The following is a 20,373-nucleotide window of genomic DNA, read 5'->3' on the forward strand; positions in this document are numbered from 1 at the left end:
GCTCTTCCTTCGTCCACATGACTCCTCTCCCCAACTGCTGGCTTCCTTAAGGGTCCACAGGATGCTGAGTCATGGCTGGCATAGCCTCAGTGTGAGCATAAGCAGGGTGCTAGGGAACCTGCAGAGTAGGTGTCAAGCCCTGCTTCTGTGTTTCCCAGCCTGGGGCATGATATCTAGAAGTCCAGCACAGTCAGATTTTTCTACTGCTCTTCTTACTGGGAGAAAAGCTTTCTAGAATTGCCAGAATTCCTTTTACCCTAGTTCCTTGGCCTGGCACAAAGTAGGTGAATGTGTATTCCCAAAATAAGCAAACCAGCAACAACAAAAACAAAAACATTGTCTCTGACAGAGCTTCTGTTGACCCCACATCCTCCCCAGTCCCCAGGTGGTCAGAGGAGGAGCTCTGACTTGCTTTGTGTGTTTATCTCAACAGCCTCTGAGCTCTCTGTCTAGCAGGATGACTTCCTAGGAAGCAAAGATGTGCCTACAGGGATTTCAACTTAATATTGTGTTTGGAATCAATGACTGCTATCTGCCGAGTGCTTCTTCTTAGGTTTAACCAGCTGACTAGGGCTGAATAACAAGCCAATCATGCCACATCCTCCTCCTTCCTACAGCCATTCGATTTCTAATCAAACAACCTGGACAAAACTCAAATGCCTAAAGATGGCTGGAGGCCCTAAAGATGCCCCAAAATGCACTCCTTCATAGCAAAAGAGATAGGCCGCACAGAGTGAAATGTGGGCCCTGAAACAATGAACTCTATAGAGATTAAAATTTCCCCAGGAATCTTACTCTTGGGAAAAGAAAGGCTACAGCCCTGGGACAGCAGAAGGGGGACTTGTCTGGTAGCAAGACGTCCCATGACTCTATCAATAACTAAATTGGCATACCCGTATTTCCTGGCTTTTATTTTATCTTTCCTATATAATTTTGACACTGCTGCAGGAAGAGAGGAGAGAAAGTAGGAGCCCGTCTCCTTGGTTTCATCAAACTGTAAATAAGTTCATTTTCTTTAACCATTATTTGTTTCCTAACTTCTTCTGAAGCACAAAGAAACTGAGGTGGGGGTTTAGAGGCCTAAATGCCTGGTGACAGAATACACTTAGAATCACTGGAGGCAGTAGATGCCTAAATCCCAGACTATAGCCAGAGCGTCCTGCAGTTTTAAGGTATTTCTGCAGTCTGCAGTGTACAGGTGTGTCTATGTGGACGGGGCAGCCAAAAGCAACGCTAAAGTACCCCTGGCGTGAGAGTATCTGAGTCCTAGAGAGTCTTCAACGATCACCAGTGGAGCCAAAAGATATTCTTTTGCACAACTGGATAGGTGAAGGGTGTAAGCTTTCCGGAAAGAATTATGATGTTCTAGAGAGACACTGGCACCATCAGGCCATTAAAAGAATGGACCTTAGGAAATTGAGATTTCCCCAGAAGTCTATGCTGGAAGGAGAAAACAGTTAAAAATTCCTAGTACCAGCCAGAGGGAGTTTGTCGCCTGGAAAGGGATTTCACACAGTTCTGACATCTTGGGTGCCCAGCAGGAGAGATCATAACTGAGACCGTGATGAAGGCAGATGATCACGACTGCTTAGCTAAGCATGTGCCCCCGTTCTCTGTTTAAACATGGATCGCATGTCAGCACCACAAAGATGGACTGTCACAGGATCATTGCCCCTCTTCCAAATTCGACCCACTGCATAAATCTTTGACTACTTTTCAATGTTACCCATTTCCTTAATTGTTCTATTGAAGATGGTTGGCCAAACCTTACTTGCTTAGGCTATCCAAGTCTGACCTCTAACCCTAACAAGTCTATATCAGGGACAGCAAGAAGAAAGTCAGAAGGTTTTGTTAGTTTAGGCTTTTGGGAGAGCATGTTGTGGGTTGGGCTGTGCAGGGGGAGCTGGAGAGGACAACTGGAGGTGGTGTGGAAGTTCAAGTGCACTTTGGGCCTGGGGAGATTTTTTTATTTTCTCAACAGGTAAATAATGCTTACATAGCCTATTTCACCATGACTTGTTGGGTTTTGACTTCTCAGTTTTCTGCAGCTTCTTGCATAGAAGAGGTTCTAATTCTTAGACCTCGTTCATTAACAACAGAGAAGGCCCCATCGCTGCTGTCCCCTCGGAGTGTGCATAGCTTTCTGTAAATAAGCCTCAATTAACCATGGCTCCTGGTGACCTGAAGGGAGGCCTGGCCAATCTGAGTTCTGTTAATAAAGCCCTTGCTTGTGCTGGAAGTAATTAAATGGGCTGAATGCAATTGTCAGAGCTCTAAGGTCCAAAATACTATCTCTTGTCAGGGCAAGAGTAATGGCTGAGCCTCTCTATTGGAACATAATGAAAGAGACAGGTGGGAAGGAGGCCTATTGTCCGCAGCCCAGATAACTGCTCTAACTGGGGATTGTTATAAATGTATTTTGATGGCTCATTATGTGGAGAAGAATGCGTCCTTATCTGTAGGAGTGCTCAGCAGAACAGAGGAAATAACCCCACTGTGACCTGTTATTTATCTAGATGTGGCTCCTTAACAGAGAGCGGGGACAGGGAGAAGGCATGCGGACCACGATGTTGTTTACAGCGTTTTTTATTAATCTTCTGCTCTTGCCTCGACAGCCGCTGCAGGTAGGTAGATGAGGACCTCTGACAGTGGACAGCATACAGAAAGGGACGTCTCAGGATGGTCAGTAAGACACATCCTTCACAGCAGCAATTCTCAACTTGTGGGTCATGATCCTTCTGAGGTTTGAACGACCCTCTCCCAGGGGCCACATATCAGATACCCCGCATATCAGATACTTACATTTCAATTCATAACAGTAGCAAAACTACAGCTATGATGTAGCAATGAAAATAATTTTATGGTTGGGGGTCACCACACCATGAGGAACTGTATTAAGGGGTCACAGCATTAGGAAGGAAGGTTGAGAAGCTCCCTATTCCAAGATCAGAAATGTTTGTTTGTTTTCTTTTTTTTTTTTTTTCCAGAGCTGGGGACCAAACCCAGGGCCTTGCGTTTGGTAGGCAAGCACTCTACCACTGAGCTAAATCCCCAACCCCCAAGATCAGAAATGTTAATGTGGCATTTCACTCAAAATAGGTGATTTTGCTTTGGGTTTGAGAGGAAGTGGTAAGTAATGGAGGGAGGAATCCTCATGATAAATAAGTCTGGGGAAGTCTGGGTGGAGTTAAGGCTGAAAAGGAGTTCTTGTTAGAGACCAGCTCAGAGGCTCTGATATGCTAGCCTATGCCTTAGCTCTGTAAATCTGCTGAGACGTGGCTATCGGACTTGCCTGACTATAGGTCTGTCTGAAGAGGGAACTGCCTGCAGAATTAGTGTTCTGAGGAATACACTTCGAGAAATAATGTTCCTAAGGAAATTTATTCTACACACACACACACACACACACACACACACACCTGGCCCAGCAGTGAGCCAGAAGGATGGCTCAGCAGATCAAGGTGCTTGCTGCCAAGACTTCCCATAGAAGAGAACCACAGGCCAAAAGTTTAGCTCAGTGACAGAGCATTTTCCTAGCATGTAGAAGGCATCCCGGCTGCTCTGTAAACACTGAGCCCCAGCTTATCTGTAAGCGGTGCACCCCATCTGCTAAGTTCTGTTCTGTTCCACAAGGGTAAGGGTTAACAAATCTGAAACTGTTACCTATACGTAGTAGAGTGTCATATTCAAGTAAACAGAAGGTGAATGGAGGAAGCCAGGCTCTGCACTGTTAGACAATGTTATAGATACGCAAGGGGAGAGGAGAGAATGTTCCACGAGATAATGGATTGCACTTGGAGACGTTGGTATGGGTTACAGTTAGCTTAAAATGGAAACAGATGGCCAGAATAAAATAGAAATATGTATGTTTATATAGATGTACATACTTATATTTGTATGTTAAAATATATAAACACAGGTTAGTATACACACCCATAATTGTCTTTATTTAGTTTGGATTTTATATATATACATATGTATGTGTACTATATGGATATGTCTTTATATACAGAATTAATACATGTCTAGTTTTGGTTGCCAGCTAAAATTACATACATGCAAACACACATATATATACACACAGAGGTTAATACACAAATGTATAATTTTGTTTGTCAGCTATGAATACGCACACATACACAGAGGTTCACACAAATACCTATAATCTTTTGCTTTTTTTTTATCTGAGATTTACCTAGAAACAATGACACCATAATTGCCATGATTATGCCAACTACTCAGATATGGGTTTCTAAATCCATTCTCCATCAGGTCTCCTGGTACAGGGCTGTAATTTCAGTTTCTCCAGAGGCAGAGACAGATGATAGCAAATTCAAGGCCAGCCTGGACTACAGAGAGAATTTAAAACCACCCACAGTAACACAGTATTATCATGTCTCAAAATATTGAAAAGAAAAAAGAGTGGGGTACCTTGGGATATAGCTCAGTGTTAAAATGCTTGCCTTGAAAATGTGAGACCCTGCCTTTCATCCTTAATAATAAAAACAAGCATTTAAGAAAAAACGCCTCTGGTAAACAGAACCAAAAACTTCTGGGTCAAACAACCGACACAAAGATGAGGGAATACAAAATGGACCTGGGGTATGGCGAACTGCTCAGGGTACGCTGTTTTTAATGCTGCAGTGCTCAGACCACGGGATGCAGTGGGGAACGACACTAGCCATTAGCTGAGATAACTTCAAATGGTTCTCAGATGGCCTCTCTTCTTCCAGTTGTCTAGACTGTTTTCTTTTCTGTTTGTTTAGGAGATGGTTGGGTCTCTGTATCCTGGCTGTCCTGAAACTTACTTGGTAGATCAGGCTAGCCTTGAATTCCCAGAGATCCCTGCCTCTGCTGCCTGAGTGCTGAGGCTGAAGGAGTGCTCCACCACGCCCAGCTAGACAAAGTGTCTGAGAGCAGGAGGGACCAATTCCAAAACAGTCAAGTTTGAACTCTTTATGTCACATTTTATTTGTCAATCAAGTTAGAGGTCAGCCGTGATTCAAAGGGAACAAAAATAGGACAGTATGACCAAAGGTGAGATAAACCTCACATATTTAGAGTCCCGAGTAACCCAGAGACAGGCACAGCTAGTTCATATCTACCCACATCTCTAAGTTTGCAAAAGCTATGAAAAAGACTTCAGAGGTTAGACACGCAACTTGCCTCCTGTTTGAGAGCCCTGACCCTGGAACATCTCCAAATGAGGGGTTTATTTTTCTGTGCTTGTGCATGTGAGTGTGCTTGTGAGTGTGTGCCTTGGAGCATCTCCAAATGAGGGTGTGTGTGTGTGTGTGTGTGTGTGTGTGTGTGTGTGTGTGTGTGTGTGTAAGTGTTCATGGTCATTCCTCCCCTTCCATTCTAGGTTCCAGAAGTGGAACTCCGTCCATCCATCAAGCTTACACACCAAGTTTACCACTGAGTCACCACATTGACTTGCTTCCCTGTCTTACAGAATGAAAAGTCAGCTCCCTGTTATTTAGGATAATTCCACAGTATCATATCCCAAAGCTTTGTCTTGCCAACAGAGAAGGCAGCCCCAGGAGTGATGCTTGCTATTTGACAGAATTGCCCAAATACTCCACTGATGTTTGGAGTGTGTCTCACTCAGGGTTTCTACTCCTGTACAAACATCAGGACCAAGAAGCAAGTTGGGGAGGAAAGGGTTTATTCAGCTTACACTTCCACATTGCTATTCATCACCAAAGGAAGTCAGGACTGGAACTCAGGCAGGTCAGGAAGCAGGAGCTGATGCAGAGGCCATGGAGGGATGTTACTCACTGGCTTGCTTCCCCTGGCTTGCTCAGCTTGCTCTCTTATAGAACCCAAGACCACCAGCCCAGGGATGGCACCACCCACAAAGGGCTGGATCCTCCCCCCTTGTATCAAATGCCTTACAGCTGGGTCTCATGGAGGCATTTCCTCAAGGGAGGCTTCTTTCTCGGTGATAACTCCAGCTCGTGTCAAGTTGACACACAAAACCAATTGGTACAGAGTGGTACCATCCCCAGCTCACGTTGACTCTTATAGACAGACTAGGGGTTCTGTTAAATATGTCCTGGATTCTGAGAATAAAAATTGCAAAGAGGAATTTATTGTATAAAGGCTGAGGACTATCCTTATTTATGGGTATAGGGACAAATATTTAGAAAATAGGTGGGAATTATGCTGGTTTAGTAAAGTTTGTGGTTGTGGGTTCTCTGCTGATATTTGTGACTTCACCAGCTCTAAGTAGTTGGAGTGGAAGGGTGGGTCATGGAGGTTTCAAAAGGTTCCTGGTCTCTATCTCCTGCTTGCAAATTGACATGTGAACTTTCAGCTGCTCCTGCTTGCCTGTGGTCTGTCGTCATCGACTCTAACCCTCTTGGAACTATAAGCCCAATCAACTGCTTTCTTTTATAAGTTTCTTCGCTCATGCTGTTTTATCACAGCAAAAGAAAAGCAACTAAAGTGGCATGTTTAAGCGCTCTTAACTTTTTAATATCATGAATTTTAAATTTTGAAGTCATAATATAATTATGTCATCTTCTCCTTCTCTCCCCTCCTTGCAAACCCTCCCAAATAACTTGCTTTTCTCTCCTTTAATGGCCTCTTTTTTCAATAATTGTTTTTACACACAGGTATATATTCTTAAATACACTATATATATATATTCATATATTATAATATAGATGTTCCTAAATACATAAATGCAACCTGCTCAGTCTGTATAATGTTGCTTTTTTGTGTGTTTTCAAGGTGGCCATTTTGTTTGGATAACCAATTGGCGTGCCCTTTCCTAAGGAAGACTCTCTTCCCTCTTCTCACCATTTCTTAGTTGTTTGTAGTTCTTTATGTAGGGGTGAGGCCTCTTGGGCTTTCCTCTGTTTACTTTAGCATGTCTCATATTTAAGCAGTCATGTTGATGAGACTTTACGACTATAGCTTCTGACGTTAATAGGAGACACAATATCATTGCACATTTCTTGGTCATCTGGCTCTTACAATCTTCCTGCCCCCTCTTTTGCAATTATCCTCAAGCCTTAAGTATAGAAATTGCTTAATAGATATACCTGCTTGGAGTGGGTTCCACAACCCTACATTTTGGTTGTGGTTTTTCTGTAATGTCCCTCCACAGCACTTCAGATGTAGGGCCCAGAGGCTCCTGAGCTGGAACTGACTTGAAAGCCTCATCCCTGAGGACTAGTTTTCATAGTACTGGACAGTGTCTTGGAAGCTCCCAAAGGAGGAAAGCAACCAAAAGTCCTACAGAGCAATAATGACTATGAAACACGATGACCAGCATTGCATGATAACCCTGAATGACACACATACCCTGGAAGTAACCAACAGCTCTCTAATCAGCCTTAAGATATGCTTAACAAGGAGAATACCATGTCTGGTACTGGAAACCTAGCCAAAACCTCCTCTAACAAGGCCACACCTCCTAATCCTTCTTAAACAGTTCCACCAGCTGGGGACCAAGCATTCTATCATAAGCATTGGGAACCATGTCATTCAAACCACCATACATGCCATTCCCTCACTAGCTTAGATTCTCTTCCTAGGGCATTGAAAACTAGAAAATAATCTGAATAAAAGTATATTTTCTAATGTCAGCACAATCCTCATTCCTCCTGTCAATCAAATGGTTCACAACCAACCAACACAGAAAGTCAGGGGCATAGCTAAGTATTCAGAAATCAAGACTCCATTCTGCTATCCTTTGTCCTATGTAGCAAGGAAATCCACCCTGCTTGTCAAAAAGGCCATTCTGAGAAGACACTGGGAAGAAAGCCACAGTTATTAACTTGGGCCAGGTTGGCTTGGAGAGATGACTCAGTGCTCCTACAGAGGACCTAGGTTTGATTCCTGCCCCTATGTGGCAGTTTATAACCGTCTGCAACTCTGGCACTGGGGTTGGGGGATGGGGATCCATCCGATTCCCTCTTCTGGTCTCCTCAGGCACCAGGCTGCACATGGTACAGAGGCAGGCATATAGGCAGGAAAAAATGCATATACATAAAAATAAATATATTTTTTAATGCTAATCAGCAGATCATGCAAGCTCCAATCTCATCATTTTCTATCTGCCCTCTGAGAGGAGGAACAGGTAAGGATTAACCTCCTGATGATAAAAATAAATATATTTTTAATTTAAAAAGAAAAACTTGGGACAAAGGACCAAGCACTATTTGGCTTATATCCTAGAGCTTTTAGGGTATATTATGTGATAGCTGCTAAGCTGTGTTGGTTGATGGCCCAGAAGAAGTTCATGGGGAAGGGGGCAGTAGTCAGTGACTTTTTAAAAGAGACCATTTAGACTCTGGAATTGTGCCTGCTTGTGATGGTAGTTTGTTTTCTTCCCATTATATCCACATCCACTACTCTGACATACAAAGATACCTTCGTGTGTTTGGGCTTAAATGTTTGAGTCTTCTAGATATGAGTGAGCTCAAGAGAAGTCGCCAAGTGGAGGTGAAGTTGGAAGGAGAGAGAGGTCAGTCTGTCCAGGTGCTCATCTTCACTGAGGCAGGCTCACATCTGGGCAAGAGCATGAAGGGCAAATGAGAATTATTTTTAAAAAAGAAGAAGAGGAGGAGGAGGAGGGGGAAGAGGAAGAGAAAGAGGAAAGAGGAGGAGGAAGATGATGAAGAGAAAAAGGAGGAAGAAAAAGGAGGAAGAGGAAGGAGGAAAAGGAGAAAGAGGAAGAGGAGGAAGATGAGGAAGAGGAAGAGGAAGGGGAAAGGAGGAAGAGAAAGAAGGGGAAGAAGAGGAAAAGGAGGAAGAAAAAGAAGGAGGAAGAGGAAGGAGGAAAAGAGAAAGATGAGGAAGAGAGGAAGAAGAAAAAGGAGGAGGAGGACATGAAAGGGGTGAAGGGGCCTAGAGATGGCTCTGTCTGTAAAGTGACTTACATTGTAAACATAACTTGAGTTTGGTCCCCAGGACACATGTAAAAACATGTTAATTGTAGTGGCATATACTTATATTCCCAGTTTCAGGGAGGTGAAGACAGGAAGAATCCGCAGGGCTCTGTGGGTGGCCAGCCAACCTAGCTGAGCTGGTGAATTTTAAGCTACCATTGTGGACAGGAATAGAGGCATGCCGAACTTCTGATTGCTAAACTCATGGATTGCCAAAGCTCCATCACAAATCAGAGTTTGGCTTCCACTTTTTCTGGCCAATTTAATCCAAACAGCTCCACTCATTTCTGCTTAATGGCTTGGCTTGCAGGTTGCCAGCTGTAGGGTTTGAATGCAGTTTTCAAGCTAAGCCCTTTTGCCATGAGCAAGTGTTGGCAGAGCCTACAAGGAGGGTTGATTGGAGCGACCTCTGTCTCTGACCTTTGTCCAATACTACCTGCCGGTGGACTGTGCAGGTTTGGTCTGTTGCCATGTATTACAATGCTAACTTCTATACCTGAAGGTCCAGGCTTACAAGGGTTCTATGTCTACAAGCTTTTGCCATGCAAACTTTATTCCTTGATTAAAAACTACTAGTTAAACAAAATTGGCTATGGACACTACTGGAAGGATTAGAGGTAGGTGGATTGGGACATGGTTGTGGGGAGAGAGATGAGAGGAGGAAGAGGAAGAAAAGGGAGAGGAGAGGAAGGGAAGGGAAACGGACCATGAGCACCCGGCCAGGGGAAACAACAAGTATCTGGGATATAATTCAATGGGGACAGGGGCTTAGGCAACCAGAGGCTGCAGTTAGAAGAGTAGATTAGGGGTTACCCCCCTAGTAATTGTCAAAGCCAAATAAAATATCCATAGTCCAAGTCACCCTTATTGGTAAGCTAGTCTGGAATAAGCTTGGATTGATTGTGCTGCAGTGGACATGGGAACTTCTTAGGACCAGGTTTGATTCAGGATCCTGTCTTGTGAAAGAAGCTATTATGCTGGTGACCAGTGTAATCCTGTCCCACCCACAGGGAGGTTCTGTTTGGTTGACTGAAGCCACCCCAAGGCCAAAGGTAAGACAAGTACCTGAACTCCTGGCTAAGAATCCCCAAGGAGTTCTGAGTTTTCACCGTTGATTAAAACCAAACCATTTTCCTTTTAGGATATTCCCTTCGCTTTTCTTCTTCAAAACCTGTGTGGCCAATTATTTTTTTTTTTTATTACATTGCCCCTGCTTAAGGTATTTAGTGTGGTTTTCTTCTCCCAGCCCCCACAGATATCCTGGAGCTAACTCCAGACTCAGCCTGTGAACTGCTGCTTAGCCCTCTCCCTGTTGAATAGCTCTGTGCAGGAAGTACTTGGTAGGCTCAACTCTGACCCAGGAGCCAGGCCACTGGCAAAGCCAGGTAGACCTTAGAAAGGCCTCGTAAATATCTAAGACAAGTCCATTTTTTCACCCCAGATTGGGTCATTCATTCACGTGTTCATCACTTCTTAATTCAAATCATTTTCGAGACTGTCCATCTCTGCAGAAAACGTGAGAGATCCCTCTGCAGAGATGCAGGATATGGTCCATGACAAAGTATGGAAGCCTCCTTGGTATCCACTCTCCACACACCCCGTCCTCTGCGTGAGATGTGAAGCTTAGATGGACTGGGTTTCTTAGACAGTCCTTGAGGTTCCTTAAGCATACTTGACACCCCAAATTTCTTTCTTAAACTCACAGGAGACACAAAAGGGTAACTGCTAGAAATGAGAGCTACACATGAGCATTCACCATAGTCTTTGACATCTCTGCCTCTTCCCCAGGGACAGTGACTACAGCCAATGTCCCTTGCTTGGCTATTATTTACCTATAGATTCAAGCCAGCTTAAGAAAACATTTTGTCAATTGGGAGAGAAAGAGCCCAGAAGAGAGGATATCAGTATGAAATCCATTTATTTTTTTTTTCTGCAATGTGTTGGCTTTGGATGGAGCTTGCCTTCCAGGTTGACATTTTCCAATGAATCTGTGATGGCCAGTCAGGGAGTTAATGATGACCCAGCATTTCTGAAATCCTTTCACCAGATGGCTGTGGGGGTGATTAATCATGTTGATGGTCTCCATTTTGGCAGCTGATGATGGAGCTCGTGTTGACACTGCTCAGTGTGGCACTGGTCTGGATGGCTGTCTTGCTCACCTTTGGCCCTCCCACCCCTCCTCCCATCCCGAGGGCCTATGCTCTGAAACTGTGCAAGTGTGATCGACAGGGTAGTCTGCAGCTGGGCAGTGGCCAGGTGACATCACACAGCTCCATTTCAGAGTTTCTCCACAGGGAACTGGGGCAAGTGCATTGGGGCAAAAAGGCCGTGTGTGGCTCAATATAAGGCTGTGCTGTTGAAGTCGGCCATAGACAAGACTGACACACAACTTGGCTTCACTCAACCAGACCCTCAATTTGCCTGTCATGTGTACCCCACTCACCTCATGCATGATGAGGGATCAATGGATCCTCAGGATCTTTTTTAAAGAATTATGTTTTTTATGGATGTACACTGTCTTCAGACACATAAGAAGAGGGCATCACATCCCATTACAGATGGTTGTGAGTCACCATGTGGTTGCTGGGAATTGAACTCAGGACCTCTAGAAGAGCATCCAGTGCTCTTTATCGCTGAGCCGTCTCCCTCTCTTATCCCAAATCCTTCCCATTCCCAGTTCCTGAGTAAGAGAGTTCACAACCATAGTGAGGCTCCCCAGTTAGAGCTCCAAAGAGGCTAGCAGGTCACCAGGAACCACTGCAGCCCTTACAGAGTGTTTGTGAGTCACATGATTTGGGAGAAGATGGGGGTCCAGTGTTGTTTACTAATATGTCTCGTCTACCATTCAGGAAGGGATGAAAAGGGAGAACTCTCTCATGTTCCCTGTTCTATTCACAGATATTGGGCATTGTGGCCTCCTTCTGGTTCAGTTGCCTGTGAAAATCACTTCACAGAGGGAATGTGGGAAGATCTAGCCTCCCCCCACCCCCAGAAGCCCATTAGGACAAACATATTGCCTTTTGGAAGTACTCGGTCACTCATCATGAAGATACAAAAGAAAAAGCTCTCCAGGAGCCAGTGACCCACCCAAGCCCTTACTACTCCAGACTGCTGGAACTGAGGTTTGAACACAAACTTTGAAGTACATTTTCTCCTCACCATGGTGTCACTCTGGAGAGGACATTCAGTCTTAGATGTGTTCCCCTTTGTAGACATGAAGCTATAGAAAGAAAACATTGTCTAACCAGATTTCTCCAGATGCCCAGGGCTGGAGAAAGTTAGTTGTCCCAGTGGTGTCAGTCACGTAACACAAAGGCCCAACGTTTACTTAAGGTAGCAGCACCTTGGGGGGCGGGGGTAGGGGACGGCTGAGAATCAGTTTCCTGCACTATGGGCAGATTCTTCGAACTAGATGGAAACATCTGTGTGTCTGGCATCAACCTGACTTAATGCTTTGCTTGTGTAACCTCTGGGTCTCCTCTTAGTGGCCCAAAGTGCCCAGATTTAAGAGTTCTGCTATGTTGAGTCTATTCCCAGAAGTAACTGTTTCTCTAATCCAGATGGTATGTTTACCACACACATGTCCTGCAAGGTAGGGCATGGTGTTAACGAGAACAGCTAGTAAACCACAACACTCACTCATGTTACCAGAAGAGCCTGGGACAGGAAGCAGGTAGATGCCCTCCTCCCGCAGGCCTGGTCTTACCTCCCTTCCTGGGCTTTGTGGCAATAGTTCTCCTTTTTGTCCCCCGGAAGCCAAATTAGGCACCTCAGGGAACACAGAGGCTATACATTCAGACCCACGGCACTCCTGTCTCCTCCCCCAACGTGGACGAAATCATGATTTCCTTTCTCTCTCTCTTCTCATTCTTTCTTTCTACATTGTTCTCCCTTACTTCTAAGATTTAGTCTTCCCCCAAGGCCCTCTTTCTGTGCTTAGGCCAACCTATTCCCAGGTCCATGCTTAAGAGAACATACCGGTTTCTAGTTTAGAGGAGTTCGGAAGAAACCCAAGGTAGCCACATTGGTTTCCACTGAACTCGTCATCAGATGTCAAGCGCCTTGTGACCCTGCTTACACTCCAGTGTACACTCCCCCGCAGCCTAGAAAAGGGCAGCTCCTGCTGAGCACATCAAAGATGCTGGGACATAAGCAGTGTTCCCTCTGTTAAAAAGAACTTTATATTTCTCCTCCTCCATTTCTTCCCCTCGCCCCCACCCCCACCCCTACTATGGCAAACCACAATGTGCATGACAACTTTCCCTCCAACGGTGTCTGTCGTTTAAGAAAAGCTTTGCTTCAAAGGGACCCAGAGGAGGTCATGGGAGGCTCTGGAGAGCGGTCCTCCATGTGGCTCTCCTCCCCAGGCTTACTGCTCATAGACTCAGAAGACACTGATAATTTCAAGGCCATCCAAACCGTAGTGATGTGTTCTTGACACATGCTCTTGGCAGTCATCCTGCTGAGATTTTGTGCAGCGTTTTGAGGCAGGAAAACCTCGGAACACCTCATTTGGTGCTGGGAAGTCCAAATAGTAAAGATTCATGTGCATTTTGCAGGTGTGGCTGTGTGATGCTTGGTGGCTGGCCAGCATGTGCACACGATATGGATGAAGAGCGTGGGCTGCTGCATACATCATTCCTCATTCTTCCCACTTACCTTTCTCTTGCTGGACCATCAACCATTGTGTTGAATGCTCAAAACTGACTCCTGTGAAAATTTAGGTTCACATAAATGTATAGACTATCCATACACTCTATACTACATGAATTATACTCATATAGAATCTTCATAGCAATTTAAATCATAACAGCTGAGAATTAGAAAATAACCCAAATGCCCATGAACCCATAAAGGGGTAAACAAAATGTGGTATATCTACACAATAGAATATTGTGAGGCCATGAACAGGAATAACATACTGATACATGAAATGACAGTGATCTTAATCTTGAACCCATCTTTCTAAATAGGAGGAGGCAATAACAAAGTCCACAGGGTCTACAATGGGCAGACTTACAGGGAGAAAATAAATTAACGGTTCCTCATAGGAAAAGACTGGTAGGGAGGACTTGTTAAACTGCTGACTAATAGGTACCTAATTCTTTGCAAGATGTGACAATGTCTTTAAAGCAAATGAAAAATAACGGTTGCATAAGTTGATGGGTTTACAGAGTTGTATAGGATTATGCACCTCAGGAGGAAGCGTGTGACAGATAATAAATTCCAACAAGCCTCTTGTTAAACCCAGACTTCCAGCCATTGTTAGAACCTCCTCTGGCTTTGGCCGGAACAGTAAAGCTAAATACTGCCCAGTGATGGCTGCTCTGTCTTAGGGTGAGACGGCCTTTGACTCTCTAGTGTGGTCAGGTGTTGAATTCTGTGCCTCTGGGACACCAGTGTGTCTTTGGATCCCATAGAGATCTTGCTGCCATTGGTTTCAGACTCAGAGGGTGTGGGACCCACCCCAAGACCCTGCATTTCTAACTAACTCCCAAGGGAGATGATACCCCTGCTGTCTACAGCATGGAGAGGCAGGGTATAGACCCCAGGCTAGTAAGTTACATACGACTTGCTCTCTCATGCCGCCTCGGCTTCCTCCATGGCCACCAGTGCAGTTCGATCACACATTGGGGTTTTGAACTATATTCTTCCTGCTCTTCAGCAATTTAGATGCTCGCCGAAGAAGATCTGAAAGCACTGTTGCTGCCCACTCTGAGATCCAATAACCTGTGTGGAAAGCACCCAACAGCTTGGTGTTTGCTTTTTAACTGAGCTGGCCGTTTGCTTCAGCATCACAGGGAAAACCCTGGGTGGAGATGAATTTATGCTTCCTTGATCATGCCTCTGTGTTCAGAAGGAAGAGGTTTGTTTCTGTTTTTGAAGTCATATACCTTGGAGTTCAGAGGCATAGGGAGACAGTATAGAAGCCATGCCTCTTCAGGAGGATAGAAAAGTTCAAGGGATTATAAACGTATCAGTGTGTTATGGTAGGGCTATGTAACGGACTCAAGGTTTCTTTAATTAGCTTGTGGAAGAGAATATCTATGGCATGCTAGGTGCTCTCAGAAAGAGAGACCTGAAAATGCATAAAATACCCACACCATCTGAAGCAAGGCCTTTATTCTCGTCAGGGAGAGACATAAGCTCCCTATGAGAAAAATCAAGAAATTAAGGGAAGAGAGAAACAAGATAGTAGAGAGATGCTGACGTGGCTGTGTTGGATGGATCTAAATTCTGTCTTCTCTACAGGGGTGTGTATGTACACGCTGTATGTGTACATGCTTCTGTATGTGCATGCTTGTGTACCTGTGTGGGTTGCATGTACACATGTGTGTACCAGTCTAGAGGCAAGAGGTCAATGTGGAAAATCTTTCTTAACTGCTCTTGGTTTTGCTGTGTTTTAAGACATAGGTCTTTCACTAAATCTGGAGCTCGTGGATTGGCTAGGCTGCTGGCCAGCAAGCCCCAGGGATCTGCCTGTCTTTATCTCCCCATCACTCAGTTATAGCTGCACACTTTTTACGTGGGGTCCTGGAGTTCACACTCAGTTTCTCACACCTGCTCAGCAAACGCTTTGCCCACAGAGACGCCTCCCCAGGCCCCCTCTATAGATTTTGCTGATGAACAGCAAAGCTCCTGGGCGGCACAGTCCTTAACAGAAACAAAGCCTACCTGTACGGACTTGTTGAGGGCATATGAGGGAAGCAGCAGAGAGAGCAGTAAGCCCATGCAACAGTTCCTCAAGGTGCCTTTCAACTGTTCTTAGTTTGTACTGACAATGGGTGATAAGATTTTTGATGAGAAAGTGACTGAGCTCTGAACCCCAGGAAAGCACCGAGCATTGAAAAAAAAAAAAAATTCCTGTTCTTCACTGGGTCTGGATGTTTGGGACTCATGGCTTTCTAAACCTTCTGGGTCTTGTTTTCTTTACCCATAATACAAATGGTTAGAGGGATGAAACAATCAAGAAATGAGCTCAGATATTAAGAAGGGCTCCATGAACTGCTGGGCATGCCATGGATGTAAGAGGAAGGGAGTGTTACTGTTCTGGGCACTGTAGGCCTACGATGATTGGACCAAACCTTGCCTACCACCTAGTCACTGTGTCAATGCTGCTTCAGAGGCCTGCTCTATCACCTAGGGGAATGTCAAGCTTTCCTAGAAAGTGCCTCCTGATGGTAACCAAGAGAAAGTGCATGTCTAAGTCTTGTGAATGCTCTAGGATTTACTGTCTTTTGGTTCCAGAATGAAGTTGATGAGATTTTGAAATTCTTTCTTACCCAAGACAAGGAGGACTTATACCCAGGGTATGGATTCATTTACCTTTCTTGTTACTATAACTAAAAACTTAATACCAAACAGTTTAAGAAAGCAAGGAATTACTTTTGCTTACCATTGCACGGAAGATACGTGAGAAACTGGAGGCCAGCTTATCACATTACATCAGCAGTCAGAAAGCAGAGAACAGGACTAGAAAGATGGCTCAGCGGTTAAGAGCACTGACTGCTCTTCCAGAGGTCCTGAGTTCAATTCCCAGCAACCACATGGTGGCTTACAACCATCTGTAATGGGATCTGATGCCCTCTTCTGGTGTGTCTAAGGACAGCTACAGTGTATTCCTATATAATAAATGATTTTTTTTTTTAAAGAAAGAAAGCAGAGAGCGTATAGGAAGTTATGCCAAGTTATGAAGCCCTAGTCTCTGGTTTTCTACTTCCTCCAGTGAGGCCTTTCCACCTAAGTGTTCCCCAGCCTTCCCAAAGAGCACCACCGGTAGGGAACCAAGTGTTCAAATACAAGAGCCTATTTGGTGGCGGGGATGCATTTCACATTCAAATCTTAGCAGAGTATCCTATCTGTGTTCTATAGATACAACCTCTGAAGTCTGGGGTTCTTCCCTGAGTACTTGAATCTCAGCCCTTGTGGGTTTTTTTTTTTTTTTTTTGTTTTTGTTGTTGATGTTGTTGTTTTGTTTTGTTTTGGGTTTTTTTTTTTTTTTTTTTTTTTTTTCTTTTTTTGCCAGCACACTTAATGAACTGAAACAGGAGGCTAAATTGATGGACTTAACCAACCTCCTCTTAGCCTGATCTCTTTTCTACAGAGAAATCTGAAGCTGGGGCTAGACTTCCCACTCTTCCCAGGGGAGCAGCAACAACTTAACTCCAACCAGGAGCATCCCAAATAAACCAGCTGTTTGCTGATCCCTCTGATTCCCATCTAAACAGTAAGGCACACAGGGCCACAATCTTGGTAGAAAAAAAAGGTGACTTTTAAATATTTAAAATGTGATTTGAAATATCAGTGATAACATCTGAGCCAGCAGACTCTTCACCGATAAAGGATAGTGATCATGTATATGAACGGGCTTAAAAAGAACATAGATAATTCCGTCCCAAACTGGTTTTATATATATATATGTCTTACTTCCAGGGGGCGGGACAAGTATGGCCTTATACAATATGCATGGGGCTGATGTGATATTAAAAATTATTTCTGTGGTATTTGATATTTGCTAAATGACTTGCAGTTATTCATGAGGCAATGAATCTACACTGAATAGCACTTTCCTGCAAGAAAGGAGAGCAAGCAAGGAAGAATGGGCTGTGGAAAAGCTCTGGAAAGTCTGCCATTGTCCTGGTTAAGCTTTAACTGTTAACTTGACATGGCCCAGAGTCACCTGAGAGGAGGGTCTCAACTGAGGAACTGTCTAGATCAGGCTGACCTGCGTTTATGTCTGTAGGGTATTATTTTGATTGTTACTTGGTATAGGAGGGCTCAGCCCACTGTGGGTGGCACCATTCCCTGGGTTGGTAGTCCTGGGATGTATAAAGAAACCAGCTGAGTCAGCAAGTAGTGATCCAATGTCATTCCTGTTCTCTTTCTTGCCTCTAAGTCCTTTGGTCAGAAGTACTACTGTACAGAATAGCAAACGGATATGGCTTCAAGTTTACGCTTGAGTTCCTGACCTGACTTCCTTCACTACCTGGAGGGTAAAATGAACTGTTCCTCCTCGATGTTGCTTTGGGCTATGGTATTTGTCCCAGTGATAGAAAGGAAGCTTAGACAGCCACCTGATGGAGTCTGACCTGGGAGAACCCTGCTCTGTTCTTTGCTGAAGTACACCACTGTGTCAATCCATTCCTGCCGGTGGCATCTTGGGCCAAACACTCGTGGGCAAAGGGCAGAATACATATGTCTATGAGGGAGGACAAATAAGGCTGTTTATGATGACATACCCATGAGAGAAAACACACAGGGCCATGTGTCCTTGGGGAGGTCAGATAGTGGGAAGTTTCCAATGTATGGTTGTAATGGCTGTCCTCTTTTCTGTCATAGGCTGTGATCATTCCTCAAGTTCTTTCTTGCTCATGTATTTTCTATCACCCTAAAAGTATTCTAAGACTAAATGCATCAATTAAAAGAATGTTATATGCTGGGAAATAGTAAGAAATTCTAGAAGACTAGAACAATGCTTTTGAAGTTATGAAAGGAAAGAATCAGCTAGCCATCTTTTAATAGTCTGGGGAAAAACATCTTTCCAAAGCGAATGTAAATATCTTGTTTCTTAAACAAAGCTGAGAACTATATTTAACCCACAATAGAAAATCATAATATAATCCATAAATAATATTTAAATTCTTCAATTAATCCCAAATCAAATTTTGTAATTATAAAGTAACAGGGACAGAAAGCATAGAAATAAATATAAAACTAAATAGTAAGATTGCAGAGAAAATCCAACTCTATAAGTAATTTTTAACAGTAAATGGATTTGACAGTACAGTTAAAAAGTTAGCTGACTGTATAAAAATGCAACACAACTGTATGCTAATTAAATAGGGAACAAAATCAGTAGAAAGTAAAAGATGAAAAGAAGTATACAGTATAAACAATACTCTTATGTACTTGTGTGTTTATATTAATATTTGGACAAAGGAAACGGTGATTATTACCAACAAAGGGAGATACTACTACTAATAAAAGACAATCAAGATATAACAATCTAACTATGAGTGCCACAAATAGTAAATATTATGTGAGAACTAAGAGAAGAAATATAGGACTGGAGTGATGGCTGAGTGGTTAAGACCATTGGCTGCTCTTGCAGAGGATCTGGACTTGATTCCAAGCACCCATGTGGCACATGACTGTCTGTAACTTTATCCCAGGGGGCTGTTTTCCTCTTCTGGTCTCTTGCATGCATATGGTGCACAGACATATATACACAGACAAAACATGTCTATGCCTATAGGCATAACATTTTCAAAAATGTAAAGAGAAGAAACAGGCAAATATATCATAGTAACGATTTTAATACCTACATCAGGCAGAAGAACATGAAACAGGAAATATATTATGCATGATATATTCATTTGTTGCATATAATATATAATTCATATATTATCTGTAACTATGCTATAAGATTGTCTATACATGTATATATACATATACACATACATACATATATATTATAATTATAGATAGATAGATAGATAGATAGATAGATAGATAGATAGATAGATAGGTAGATAGATTATTTTAAGGAATTTGTCTTATGCAACTTTGGAGACTGGAAAGTCTGGAATCCATAGAGCAAGCCCATAAGCTGAAGTTTGCTCTTGAGAACTTCCAACCGACGGGAAAAAGCCTACCCATGTTAGGAGGTGAATCTTGGTCTTTATAGTCTACCAGTTGTTTAACTAAATACTCATTGACAGCTTCACCTAGGTTAGCATTTACTTAAAGTGTTGGCTTCTTAAACGAAGTTGATAATCCCTCTCAGTAATTGCTAGAACATACCCATAGAAATTTGGATTTCAGGGGATCAGATCCTTTAATGACATTGGTCACTTGCAATGGAGGAAGTTGGGATAAAAGATCCACCAGCAACCCCCAAACCAAGAGAAAATCCATATATCTGAAGACTCGCAGAGCAGGCAAGTGTCCCTGAGTTTAGAGGGCAGGGAGTCTCTGTGTGTAGCAGGCTAATGAGTTGCTACTAGTTGAAATGAAAGGCAATACTTTAGGGCACTAATTCTATTTTGTTCCACCTTACTTTGGGGCTATTGATGCACTAAGGCAGCCCTGGTAGCTGCTTGAGGCTGCATTTACCTAAACTTAGAGATTCTATCTCCGCTCATTCCCCTAGTTATGCAAGCCAGCTCCCCTTACACCCTTTCCTTTCTGTCTGAGACAAGGTCTCACTCTGTAGCTGGGCTGGCCTGGAACTCTCTATGAAGACCAGGCTGCTCTCAAAGTCACAAAGACCCACCTGCTAGGTTTACAGTTCAACACCATATAGTCTTATTCTTCTCAATGAGATCCTTCCATGCATCTCTTCTCTGTTGTTATGGTTTTGTTTTGTTTTAATTTTATATGTGTGTGTCTTGCAGGCATGAATGTCTGCATCACCTTCATACTTGACACCCTTGGAGGCTGGAAGGAAGCATTGGATTTCCTGGAAGTG

General features: G+C 43.6%; 1 non-coding gene across 1 annotated transcript; it reads right to left on the reverse strand.

Annotated features, from left to right (window-relative positions):
- Positions 1-7,992: 7,992 nt before the first annotated feature.
- Positions 7,993-8,114, reverse strand: LOC116911900. The gene has a single exon (XR_004389407.1). It is a non-coding gene; the product is annotated as a U8 small nucleolar RNA (small nucleolar RNA).
- Positions 8,115-20,373: the final 12,259 nt, after the last annotated feature.

Source organism: Rattus rattus, chromosome 10 (assembly GCF_011064425.1).
Source record: "Rattus rattus isolate New Zealand chromosome 10, Rrattus_CSIRO_v1, whole genome shotgun sequence".
Lineage (NCBI taxonomy): Eukaryota > Metazoa > Chordata > Mammalia > Rodentia > Muridae > Rattus > Rattus rattus.